Below are 12,804 nucleotides of genomic sequence, written 5' to 3' on the forward strand. Positions count from 1 at the left end.
TTTTTGGCTGCCTTAGACTTTTGCACAGTACTGCATATCCTAAATAAGGTACCACAATGTGAAAATAATAATCTGATTATGACACACATGCAAAAATTATATGCACAAATTTCATTTAATTAAAAGGTTTTACACTGTTTTCCAACAACAAACTTATAACTATAGAATCATATTATCTGTGCTTCTGCGGTGGGCTAAGTCTGCTGTGACCAGGACCGCTGTGTCTGCATCTGTTTGTCTTCCTCCAGCATTAGGACAGGAGCACAGAGCTGCCTCTACTGCTTCTGTCCAAACCAACAGCTTCTCCATGGCTGGTCTTTTAGGGGGAGCTGCCTATGATCCACAGGGAAGGGACTTGCTGTACCAGAGAGCAGAATGAATCTCAAAAATACAGCAGCAAGTAGAGAGAGATTTTTCGCTGGTGTCACTGTGTCCTTCTGTCATTCTCTGACTGATTTGTCTCTCTTGTCCAATATCACTTTTACCGAAAATGAGTGCAGGTGCGGAGCCATCCTGTTCTACAGCCCCCACCCCCGACCTTACTCACGACTCTGAAACTGCTGTGTGGTATATCTGGAAGGATGCCCCCCCCCCTCATGGCCAGGGGTCCACCTGCGTGTGAGGGAGCAGTGCCATTAGGGGGTAGCCATTTAACATATGTGTATGGCACCGGCGGACCTGAGTCTTAGCTATGACGCTTGATCCATCTGGGGTTCCATTACTTACATTCATTTTATGACACAGCAGCTGCCTTACTCAGTGCAAGAGATTAATCTATTGGGCTATTTATGGAACTTCCAAAAAGTTAGACATTGTTTCCATTCCCATCACGTACATCATCATACTGCAGTGAAAGCAGAAACATTCCACATGCATTATGGAAAGTTTACCATGGGAAGTGTGCCGTAACAGGATGGCACTGAGTGAGAATGTACCGGAAATGCAAAATAACTGCGGGCCAGGAGATGAGGAAAAGCACTGCGAGGTTTATTCAGTACGCCTACTCACGGCGCCAGCCGGCACAGCCCCAGTCACAGCCCCACTGGAGACAGAGTTCCAGGGGCTTCCTTCCCCTAGAGGTCAACCAGCCCGCAGTCGATGGAGGAGAACAGCCCTCCCCGCACAGCAATATTGCCTGGGGGAGTACAGATGCCGATGCGGCACCAATGCACTCTAGTGCTGCTGTGACACAGCGAAGCACAGAGTCAGGCTGCACGGTACCGACCACCGGGTCAGAATTTAGAGCCCCAGCACATGGCGCTAGCCTGAGTAAGTACTGCGTGAGGCAGGAGCACGAGGGTCAAAAAGGCGAGACAGATCGGTGGCGCATGGGTGAAATTTGTGGGTTGTAACCTCCCCCAATGCCTAAGCCAAATGTTATACCCTTAGGGTGATGTGCCCTCGATCTGTGGTGATCGTACCTTTACCAGCTTGGCACTGCCGTTTAACCTACTCCACAGTCCCTGCACGAAGACAGAGAGCTGGGCATTAAAATCAATGGCACACACACATTCCTGAATAAGAGGTAAAAAAAAACATGAAAACAAATTCTAATACTAGTGGACTGAATCCTGGGGACTCAGTTAGTCACGTTCCTGACGTACCTTAGGAGCATTCCGGAAACCTCTGACAGCCTGGAATACACCCATGATAAAAGCACTGTCATAGTCCTCGGCTGTTCTCCAGGGATTGGTGGCATGGGGGAGAATGGATTAGGGTGGAGAAAAAGGCATTTGTTACAGAAGAGCATGTAACTTTCTTTGGTTATATAAGAAATATTAATTCCTAAATTAGAAATATGACACTGGATACTATAACTGCTTTATAAAAACAATATTAATTTAAGGGAAAGGGCAGTGTGTGTGTGTGTGTGTGTGTGTGTGTTTGTGTGTATAAATAACTTTTTCAAAAAACTTTCCAAAAGCTTTATACTTTCTGCATTTTATTCCCATTCATTGGTTAATGCTGACACATACATATATCTTAAATATGACTTCCAAAAATATGCACCAGGTAAACACATTAATAGTCACGAAACACAAGCGGAGACAACCTCTCACTATTTCCATGACGTTAATGCCACAGATGGTACCTGGCTACCTCAATTAAATGGCAATCAATTGGCAGCTGGTATAAAAAATGCAGCAAGACGAGCAGATCTAAGCTGAAATAATACTATAATAAACTCCTATGACGACAGACAAGACACAACCCACTGCTACATCATTGCCATAATTGAGTTTCCTAAGGATCACAAGCGTATTCCTCCGTATTGGAGCAGCGCCGGTGAGCAGACGTCATGTCTAAGCAATGAGACAATTGACTGCTTGCTCTGCTGCCACACCAATCGCATAAGAGCGCATAAGCTACATTGGATGTCGTCCGCTAATGGTGCACTGTCACCGCGGATGCACAGGTCGGATAGTCGGCGCCTGCTTTGAAGGCGGGGTAATCCCTCAGGGAAATTCACATAACCGGCATATCAAATATTACCTATGTAGCTGTTATATCTCTCAAATGTATTCTTTGCAAGCACTGACCAGATTAACATTTCATAAGGTTTTTTTATGAGCTTCTGTCAATTTATTGTTCCTGTTTCAGGAAGCGCTCGGCCAATCAGGGTGGCGATAAGCCGGGTTGCGCATGACGTAAGGGAGAAAGTAAGGGACGATTGCGCGGCTGTGTAGGCGATCAATGGCGCGGCGAGATGAGATAATACGATTTCCATTTAAAAAACAAGTTTAATAAGAGACGGGCGTATTCTGCGTGTTAGTTCTGCAAGTAAGTATGCAGTTTGTTGCGGTAATCCTTCTGTATGGCTATCGATCTTCCAACCATCCATCAATTTTATGAAACCGCTTGTCTTATTCAGCGTCGGGGGTGGGGCTGAGCCTATCCCGGAGGCTGCGGGCGCCAGGCAGGGAACAACCCGGGATGGTGCGCCAACCTATCGCAGGGCACACTAACACACCAGTCACCCACACCACGGGCAATTTGGTAATTCCAGTTAGCCTCGGCATGTTTTTTGGACTCTGGGGGGAAACGGAGTATCCTGAGGAAACCTCACGACGACACGGGGAGAAAATGCAGACTCCACACACATGGAGTCATGGCGGGTTTTTGGGTTTCATCTTGAACCCAGAGGTATGAGGTGACAGTACTAACCATTACACCACCGTGCCGTCCATGCAATAGATTTTTTACATAAAGAATAAGGCTTAACTGTGTCTACCAAGAAGTACTGTAAATGCTTAACCCCTACAGGATTTTGCGTGTCCTTTGTTTACCAGTCCCTTGATTATAATGCCCCCTGGTGGAGACAATACTGCCCTGCGGATTTTTACTAAATGCAGCAATCGTTATCACAAGGTCTTGCATAGGCTTCGGCGGATTAACACTTTCTGTTTGCATGGACAAGCAAAAATTAGGCTTTGACCAATTCGCAACAGTTGCTTTAAGAATACAGCTATGAGCAAAGCTACATAAAAAGGTCTAAAAGACTGACCTTAAAACAGCATAACTACAAACGTGCACAGAAGCAAAGTTGCACTTAACACTTATTACTTAACACTGACTGTTTTCACTGTTGCCATAATTACAATAGCAGTATTTTGTTTAAAAAAAATAAGAGCAAAAAAGTTATTAGTGAAAACAATCATTACTTATGACAGTTCAGAGGGCATTGACAATAAAACGGCCATTTACAGAACATCAGTATTTTATTTGGAATTAAAACTTCTGGCTTTCCTCTAATGACACTAAATGTGACATTATCTCACCACAAAAAAAGCAACTTTTGACTTGGATACAAATTCAGTCCACATAGTTTACCATGATGAAAATTTGCATCGCAAATAACATACATATAATTAAGTATTACAATCAAAACATACACATTTTGGTCATTGTAGTGCACATACCTCAAACAAAACAATATTAAATATTGTGACCTGTGTTTTTTTTACTGATTTGTGCTTACGAAGTTATAAAGAAATGGACAAATTGAGTTAGCGTAGATTCTGGAAATGGTGAAGGTCAGTACATTGTGATTAGTATCAGTTATCCTACCTGTTTCAGAGCAACGACCAGAGTAAAGACTTCACAGTTAGAACAAGAAATAATCTTTGGCCCTTAAACTTAGCCACAGTCCAACAGAATCGTCAGTCTGTTTAATCCAAAATCGATATTTCACCGAAACGTATCCTTAAATCCTCTTCCTGGGCGCCATGCAATAATAATTTTATAACCCTCATTTTTACAAGAAATTGAGCTGTTGCAGGGACACACAAAAACACCTACAAGCCTGTCATTATCTTACATCTTTATCTATGTCCTATTACTGCAGACAGCCTGCTTTAATACTCCATCCATCTTCAATAACCGCTTATTCTGTACGCAGAAAGCACAGGGCACAGGCAGGAGATACCCTGCAGGACTCTCCAGTCCATTCAAGGCGCACGCTCACACACCATGCCACACTATCAGCGCTCCACAGGCACCAGTTCAAACGACCGCATGTTTCTGGTGTGTGAGAGGACACCCGGGCAGACAGAGGGAGATCGTGTAACTCAGAGGCATCGGCAGCGCTCACCACCCTAGAGCTGTGAGGCCGCTCTCCTACACTTGATAATTCTATGCTATAAATGATAGGTAACTTCAAGTGGTGTAATCCCTACTCATATTCTGTGGCACATTAATTCCATACCATTCATATGTATATCATTTTGGTTTCATACCGGAATAACATCCTCTAATTCCTATATGCATTATTAACTTTGATTTATTCATACAAAACCATGAAAAAAGGCAACCTCTTTAAGCTGTTAACAAGCAATTCATTCACCACAAAAGGCACAGACTGAAGTTTTATAAAGGTGAATAAAACCAATGTTTGTAGCAGTTGAACTCCCGGCACTGCAATCTTTTCTGTAAGAGGAGCTTTTCACTCACGCTTTATTGTACTCATGGAATGTGTTTATATTCCGCCTTGTTTAAGGTGATCAAACAAGTTATTCTATGGCCAGATGAGTGAATACCATGTGAAATAATTTACAATAGCTAGTACCAGGTTTTTTACACTAGAGCCACTGGCACTGGAAAGTTCCGTTATACATGCAGTTTGAGTATCCTGAGCTGTTGCCATGGAAACGAACTTGTGTCTCACAGTAACCACCGTTGCTGATTGTTCTGCATCTGATTATCTGCAAGGAAGCTGCACATATAAATAGTGCAGGTGTTGGGCCACTTAGTCAAATTTCAACATGCGACACTGTGTTTGTTTGTCATCGGCGTGATTCGGGGGCGGGGGGGGGGGGTGGGGGGGGGGGTTGGAAGAGGTGTCCGCATTAAGGAAGTTTGCAGGATAGGGGAGGCTGAGACGGATAATTCCTGTAAAGAAAAGGCAGCTTTGACCAAGAAAAAAAAAAAACAATGCAAAACAAAAGGTTTAGCTACACCTAACCAGTCACGACATTTTTTATGTTCAGAAAAGAATCGTGAGGACCTCAGCTCTTCATGCTGGCTGATTCCATCTTATTATTTATATAGGCAGCATATGGTGTCTGGCTAACAGGTTTAGCTCGCTTGTGAGTAACGCTTTTAATGTTTCTCACATGCTTTCCCTGTTTATGTTTAACCGACTTCTCTTTTCACTCTCTGACCATTGCCTCTCCACACTCTTCCTGTTCCCCTTTTCCTTCTCTTTCTCCCCTTGTTTTAAGTCAGTCTTAGCTTAGGTCGTCATCCAAGAGTAAATGGGGATTATCGTTTATCACGCTGGTGTCAAATCGTGGAAGTGTGACTGTTTTTCCCTGACATGTCGCACACTTTCCTGATCCAAATATGGCAGCTGTACTTTTTGTCTCCCCCCCCAGAAAGAGAGCTGCTGATAACCCTGTAGTTGTCTGGACCTTAGAAAGGGAGAAGTGCCAAATTTTAAATAAAGGAGCCTGTGTAGGAGTGAAATGCAGCTTGTGCGTTCTTAGTGAGTCAGCATCTGACCGGGGGTTTGCTCCTGTGAAAGTGTTTGTTTCTCACTTTGTCTGCAGAGCGTTTGCTACAGAACAGGGTCTGTTTACAGTAAACAGAGTCTCCAGGAGTACTTCAGGGTTTACATGAAACCAGCACAATCAGCCAACTCCACAGCACAGTACAATGGCGGCAGATCTGAAGCAAACAGGCTTTGGTCTATGGTGGAAAGACTGCATTGTATTTCATGTGAAATAAAACTCACACCTATGGGACGGCAGGCTTGTATGCTGGACCAGGTTTGTATGTGGACTTGGTGTGTATTCAAATTTCCTCCTGTAATTCTGCTTTAATTTTTAATTGGTGACTGTAAAATGCCCTGTGTATGCAAATCACTTGGTGATCGATTGGTTTCCTCTCTAGAGTGCCCCCCACCTTACCCTTTATGTTTAGATAGATAGCATGTAATAAATCTTTGGTACATTAACAGTAATTCAGTTAATTACTTAATAAATTGCCTTAATAAACCCATGACGTGAACCCTTAGTGAATGATCAACTATCATACATGAACTGGAGCATGCTTCCACATTTTCAGTGCAAGATAGTAGAAATTTAGACGCCTTCTGTAAGGGAATGAGTGTGACTCCCTTTGCTCTACTACAGTAGGCATATTTAGAATATAGAACATTATATATCATATCATATATATCTTGTAGCAAGATTCGCGTGTAAGGCATAAGATAGGAAAACACTGACCGGTTTCTGTATAATGACAACACAGAGGTCAAAACCACATGAGATACTGCTTTTCATATTTTAAATCTTGAGTTCCATAATGGAAATGTGGTTTGTGTGGAGAGAGAGAGAGAGAGAGAGACTGTGTGTTTTGGTTGTGCAGAACACTGCGCTGACACTCGCATGGCGCTGTGCTGCTGTGAGCAGTATCTTAGGGAGTGCAATTAATCATTAGCAAAGGGAAAAAAACAGTCAATTAATAAGACTACAAAAGATATTGCTGCATTTGATGGGTAAGCACTCGGAACAAACGCATTTCTCTTCAGCTATACGGAAACATCAAAACAAATATAGATGTATCACCTCAAAAAGATTAACATTTTATTGTCACCGTTATATGGCACTCGGCTTACGATTCATAAATCAGTCACATCATCCTTTTATGTCACTCGGCAGCAATATAATTAAAGCTAATGAAAAGCAAACACATCTTCACTTATAAAAAAAAGTAATGATAAAACGAGAGGGGGGAAGTGAAATAAACTTTCTACATTCCTTATATTAACCCTTCTTTTAGAAAGCCACATTTACCAATTAAACCATGAAACCGTATAAATTCCAATCCGAAACATATTTTCCGTTGCACATGGGCAGCTATCGACGACCTCCTGCATTAGTCCTGGCTAAAAGTTACTAGACATACTTAATGAAAAGTCAAAGAGGTGACATTGAAGACCAAGGCGGGGGATGATGTCATACGAAGCCAAAACAAAAGCAAAACTAAGGCATCATTTCCGCCGCTGCCAGCAAGCTCACAGCCCTACGCTAAATGAGTCTGAACCGCTTCGTAATGCTTCAAACAATGAAATTCTCGCAGTAGTTATATTTGACCGACACCAAAACATTTGCAGTCATTTCAGTAGCATTTCAGTTCACCTAAATCGTAAAATGGGAAGGCCACTTTAACATTCCCCAAGGACTAATCTACTAACATGGACACGCCAGGTAGTAACTCAATTTTATACATATTTCACCATACGGAGTATAAGGCAAATTAGTGCAGATATGCCGTATAAGCAAATGACACGCTGTCCACTTGTAGGTCATTGTTCCCCCATCGTCCATTGTTTCTTATTCAGTCACAAGACCGAAATGAAGGGGCTGAATACGTAATATTCTGCAGCCGCAAACGAATTAGTACAAATCAGTCAAAGTACGGCGCAAGTCATAAGCCACACACGCTGAATACTACCGCACAACCTCATACGTACAATAGGCGGTCTCCCCCTCCCCCTTTTTACAATATCCCCTCCTCTCCGTAGCCCCCCCCCCCCCCACCTCCGTCCGTGTTGCTGCCTTTATCACCGTTTCCTTATTGCCACTGCCCGGGAGTATGGCATTGTGCTGTAATGCAATGCGATCTGAACCATGTTCTGTTAAAAAACAGCTAGAAAAGCATATGCCTTCTTCTCTGGACAGTAACCGCGGTAACTAGCACGATGGCATCTTTGGCCAAGTGAAATCAGTTTTCTGCGTTACGCTGTAGTTTCCCTAAGATAGGCTGTCTGCCAACGGCAAAAGCTGCAATAACCTGCAAAACGCCAATAATCAAGCGGTATCAATTCATCATAAAGGACATGCAACGAGGAACAACGTCGAGAGAAAGGCTGAAATTATGAAGGTATGTCATAATAATACCTACCACTACATTTATAACTATATGTTGTGTGTATTATATTAAAATAATCGTCATGTTCCGTAAATAGAGTAGGTTAAATACAAAGGTTTGATTTCCATAAGGCTATACTGTCCTTTTTGAAATCACGATTTCTGCAGCCTACCTCGTGGACCCACAGCAAATCGACGGTTTAAACATTGAGTAAAGACACTGTCAGACTTGTCGTTTTTTCCTCCGATTTTTTTTTTTACTCTAAATTCATCTCGGGTCTTGTGCTTCAGCTGTGAAGCGTCCACCGCAAGCTACACGATACCCAAATAAGCCGTCTGAGGTGCGAGTCTCTGCCCCTGGCTTCGGATTGCTAACAAATAACAATAATTATAGCAATAATCACCTACAATTTAACATTTAAATTCCGTGTACCAAAGTGTCCGGGTAATAATACAACAATTATTTGTCAATTTGTTGCAACAGCACTCTGACAATTTACCCAAAGTCGTAATGTTATTAAAGGAAGTTTCAGCGGTGCCAGTGTGTATTGACGTAATAAAACTTATTTTTTTCGTGCGATTAAATTTCATGAACATGTGGATGTCATCGCCATTGCAGATCAGTATTTTCCGCAAATGTTAACTGTGTGATCGTATATTAGATCGTGCATGTGTGCTTTATTAACAGTACGAGAGTGTCAAATCGGGGTCAGAATAGCTCCCTGTCCAGAAAGATATTTCAGTAAAATGCTGATATAGAAATTTAAGTAAAATATCACAGCGAAGCGGATATTTTCAGCACTGAATCTACTGCTTTTTATGTGTTATGTTTTTTTTTCTTGCCTGATACTTAATGTAGCGGTACATGTCTAACGCGTCGATTTGCCCTACGCTGTCGCCTATAATTGTTAGCATAACGATTGCGTCTAAACGTGACGAAGTCGAACCTTTTCTGTGTGTAATTTTATGTCGAAGTGAAGACAAGTGTTTTGCCATGCACTGTCAAAAGACGCAGCGAAAAAAAATATCTCTGGAAACTCCTAGAGTTTGAACAAGAAAGCACTGAATGACTAAGAAGGATTTTATTATAGTATTTTTAATAATAATAATAATAATAATAATAATAATAAAAACACTATCTGTTTCTGTGGCCTGCGAAATGTAATTGAAAACACGTTCCAGATTATATTTGCAGTTACTTGTATTCATATTTTGAGACTTTTAAATGTACAATGTGTAGCCTTTCTGTATAAATAAATCCCCCTCTTTATGTGTAGTAATGGATGAGCTGACCCTGATTTTACACTGCCTTTCTGTAAGGTTTGAGTGCAGTCATGGTTGCTGTGGCAATGTCGTTATAAAGCATTAATTAAGTCTAGCCAGACACAGAATAGATGGGACTTTGGGGAAAGCCTCACTCATTCAATGCATTTCTCTATTCCCAGAACTCTGTCAGTGTGACTCCTGGAAAGTCAGGCTTTCAGAGTTTTGCTCTCTGTTGTAGAGCAGATGGAGTCTGATCACTTTCAGATATTAATGAATCCCAAACTGAGTCTCGCACGTGATAACAGTGAGGATTTTGTATCGCCCTCAGTATGTTTCTCGCCTCAAAAGGTTTTGAGGAGGTCATCTTGAAGGTTTCCATTCTATGAGTAGATTCCAGTTCTTAGCCAGCCTCACATTTAGATTACTGAAAGCCGGAGGACCAATGAAGAACAGAGTTTCATACCACTAACCTATTGCTTGTTTTCAGTCTCTTTATTGGTCAATGACACACACACACATATTTTAAGAACTGTGTTGATTCTAGTATTTTTTTTTGCATACAAACAAAAGAAGAAAAATGAATATTCTTTAAGTTCAGAAAGCTCAATATTTCTTTGTCTTGCAATAGCATTGGGAATAGATGCTTTTTATCTTTGAATCCATTATCTTGTTATGAAGAGTTACCTCACCTGCCTCCGTGCTGGGGGGGGGGGGGGGGTGACATTCACAAAATAATGTTGATGTGACATAAGCTGGTGTCTTGCAGATGTTCATTTCACACCTCTGAACTTGTGTTCAGTGACGCCCCCCCCCCCCCCCCCCCCATTGGCATTTATGATAAGGAGACCTTGGCTCAGCATCTGCCGGAGGAAGCAGGATCATCTGCAGCTGCCACTTCGGTGGATTCAAGTACTTGATTTGTTATATTCTCCCTTTGTCTTCCTCCCTCCATTTATACGTCATTCCTTCCCATCTTGTCCTGGAGATTGTTGGTGGTTTAACTGTTTATTTGGTCCTTCATATTTATAGGAAATATACTGGCATAATTTTTGAATGGTATTAATGGTGAGATTTTATGCTTTCAGTCCTTTGTGGATGATTTCCACCTTTTTTGTGGGGATGTTGGGAAAAAAAACACAATATAATTTCTGTCTTTTATGAATAGATTAAAGGAAGCATGGATATATAAACGCCATTTGGACTTGCAGCATTTGAGCCTGTTTCGTAATTCTTTGAACTGTCTATTTTTTTCAAATATCGGTAAACCCATTAACTAAAATGTGGAAAATATTAGAAAATGTTATGTGTTATTCAAACTTCTAACCTGTGAAGGAGAAAAAAAAATCATGGCTTTTCTCACCTAATGATCACCACTGATTTAAAAAAAAAAATTCAGTTTCTGCTAAAGAAGAAATTCTGCCATCGTTTTGTGTATCTAGTGCCCAGGCCTGTCTAAATAATCTCCTCAAATTCTGCGCAGCACATAAGCACAGAGTGATTTCTCAGAAGTCACCCCTCCCACACACACACACATATGCATTATTCAAATGCTAAAAAACTTAAATTTTCTTATTTGACTTGCATATACATCTGACCTTATACCAGCTGATGCATATACACATACCAAACGGGCACAGCGCAGTGTTTTCACCCTGCATGCGGCAGTTCTGAGCTGCTCATCTGAAATTCACATTGACGTATAGGGAATTATTTCCTGGCTGCTTTCCATTGATCCATTCTCAATAACCGCTTATCCAAACGGACTCCTGGTGGTCTGAAGTCACACACCATAAGGCAAGGTATACCTTAGGCGTGATGCCAGTATATAACAAGGAATTTGCATATTTGTGCATATTCACTCATGCGGTCACACATTAGGGGCTACTGAAAGACACCAGCTGCATTTTGGACGTGTAGGAGGTGCGTCACCGGGTTGCTAGAAATTTGTCAACTGCTGTGTGGAATGAAATCAAAATGAAATGCTGCCAAGTATTGCAGAATGCGTGCATCACCTTCTTTTGTATAGCGTACACTTTAATATCAATGATAAGCAGTGAATGTGTAGAGGTTTTGATTCAGTGATTCAGTCCCTGTGCCCTCATGCTTAAGGAAGCATCCTCATGCCAGATATTCATGCACTTAGCAATGCAGGGTAGCAGTCGGCCTGGAGCGTACCTCAGGAAGCACAGGGCATGCGGCAGGCTGCGTGCTGGGCAGTATGCCAAGCCGTCACAAGGCACGTACCATCATACACTAAGGGCAGCTTACAGACACCCATTAACCCAAAGCGTCTATCTTAGGGCTGCAGAGCTAAGCCACACAGATACAGGGAGAGAACATGCAACCTGCACGTACTGAGAACCAGGTGGGGGATTAAACCCACATCGCTGGTTGTAAAAGGGACACAATGCTGCTCATTGAGTCACTACACGTGAGAAAAAAAAAATAGTAATCTTGCAATTAATCAATGGAACATCCAGAATATGCAACAAATGAATTTCAGGATGTATAAAACTCTCTGTGAACAATACCCTGCTGTAGTATAGATCATAACTGAATACAAGAGCACAGAAAGCCAGAGGACTGCCGATACACACCGTCCACTCATCCATCCATCTGTTTGTCCGGTAGAGAGTCACAGGCCAGTGATTTTTGTATACAGGCAGTTCTCAGGTTACAAAAGTGACCTGTTCCCTAAGTCTGTCTAAGTCAAAAATAATAATATACAATACAATACAATATATAATATAATATAGTACAATAATATAGTAATAATAAAAGAATCTACATACAGTACCTCAAGCTGACAAACCGATGAAGCCGTGCAATGTTTTCCTGTATTTAACAAGAATATTTAATATGACAGGTTTTATGGCAGTCCGCTCATGAGTACAGGTTGCCTGCAAGTTGGCCGTGCTGAAGTCAGGGACCGTCTGAATTACATAGCCAATCACATGTTGTTTTTGGGCCACAATCTGATTGTGGAAGATGGTAGCGATGGCTGTTATGTTTGCATTCTTGAGGGCTGTAGCTATGCTTCACTTAGACTTGGAAGAAGCTAGTTAAGAAACTAGTGAAATCGAAGTCCTGGTTCTGGTATTTTAACATTTATTTATTAGTATTTCATTAGTGGTGTAACCAGTACAAGAGCTTTCAGTTTGTTTTG

The 12,804-nt window shown here is 41.7% G+C and overlaps 1 protein-coding gene and 1 long non-coding RNA gene across 3 annotated transcripts in view; one reads left to right on the top strand and one right to left on the bottom strand.

Moving 5' to 3' along the window:
* Positions 1-1,290: 1,290 nt before the first annotated feature.
* Positions 1,291-8,662, bottom strand: LOC125745095 (uncharacterized). Of its 2 annotated transcripts, none has more exons than XR_007398564.1 (3): positions 8,546-8,662; positions 1,605-1,675; positions 1,291-1,463 (listed from the first exon to the last, which is right to left on the bottom strand). It is a non-coding gene; the product is annotated as an uncharacterized LOC125745095 (long non-coding RNA). The 2 variants fall into 2 exon arrangements; XR_007398565.1 differs by lacking the exon at positions 8,546-8,662 and adding an exon at positions 2,494-2,584.
* LOC125745094 (membrane-associated guanylate kinase, WW and PDZ domain-containing protein 1-like) overlaps positions 8,059-12,804 on the top strand; it is a 63,668-nt gene continuing 58,922 nt past the window's right edge. Inside the window, 1 exon segment of the mRNA XM_049017590.1 lies at positions 8,059-8,385. The gene's annotated coding sequence lies outside the window, so the exon portion shown is untranslated.

The sequence above is a fragment of the Brienomyrus brachyistius genome, chromosome 6 (genome assembly GCF_023856365.1).
Source record: "Brienomyrus brachyistius isolate T26 chromosome 6, BBRACH_0.4, whole genome shotgun sequence".
Taxonomy (NCBI): Eukaryota; Metazoa; Chordata; class Actinopteri; order Osteoglossiformes; family Mormyridae; genus Brienomyrus; species Brienomyrus brachyistius.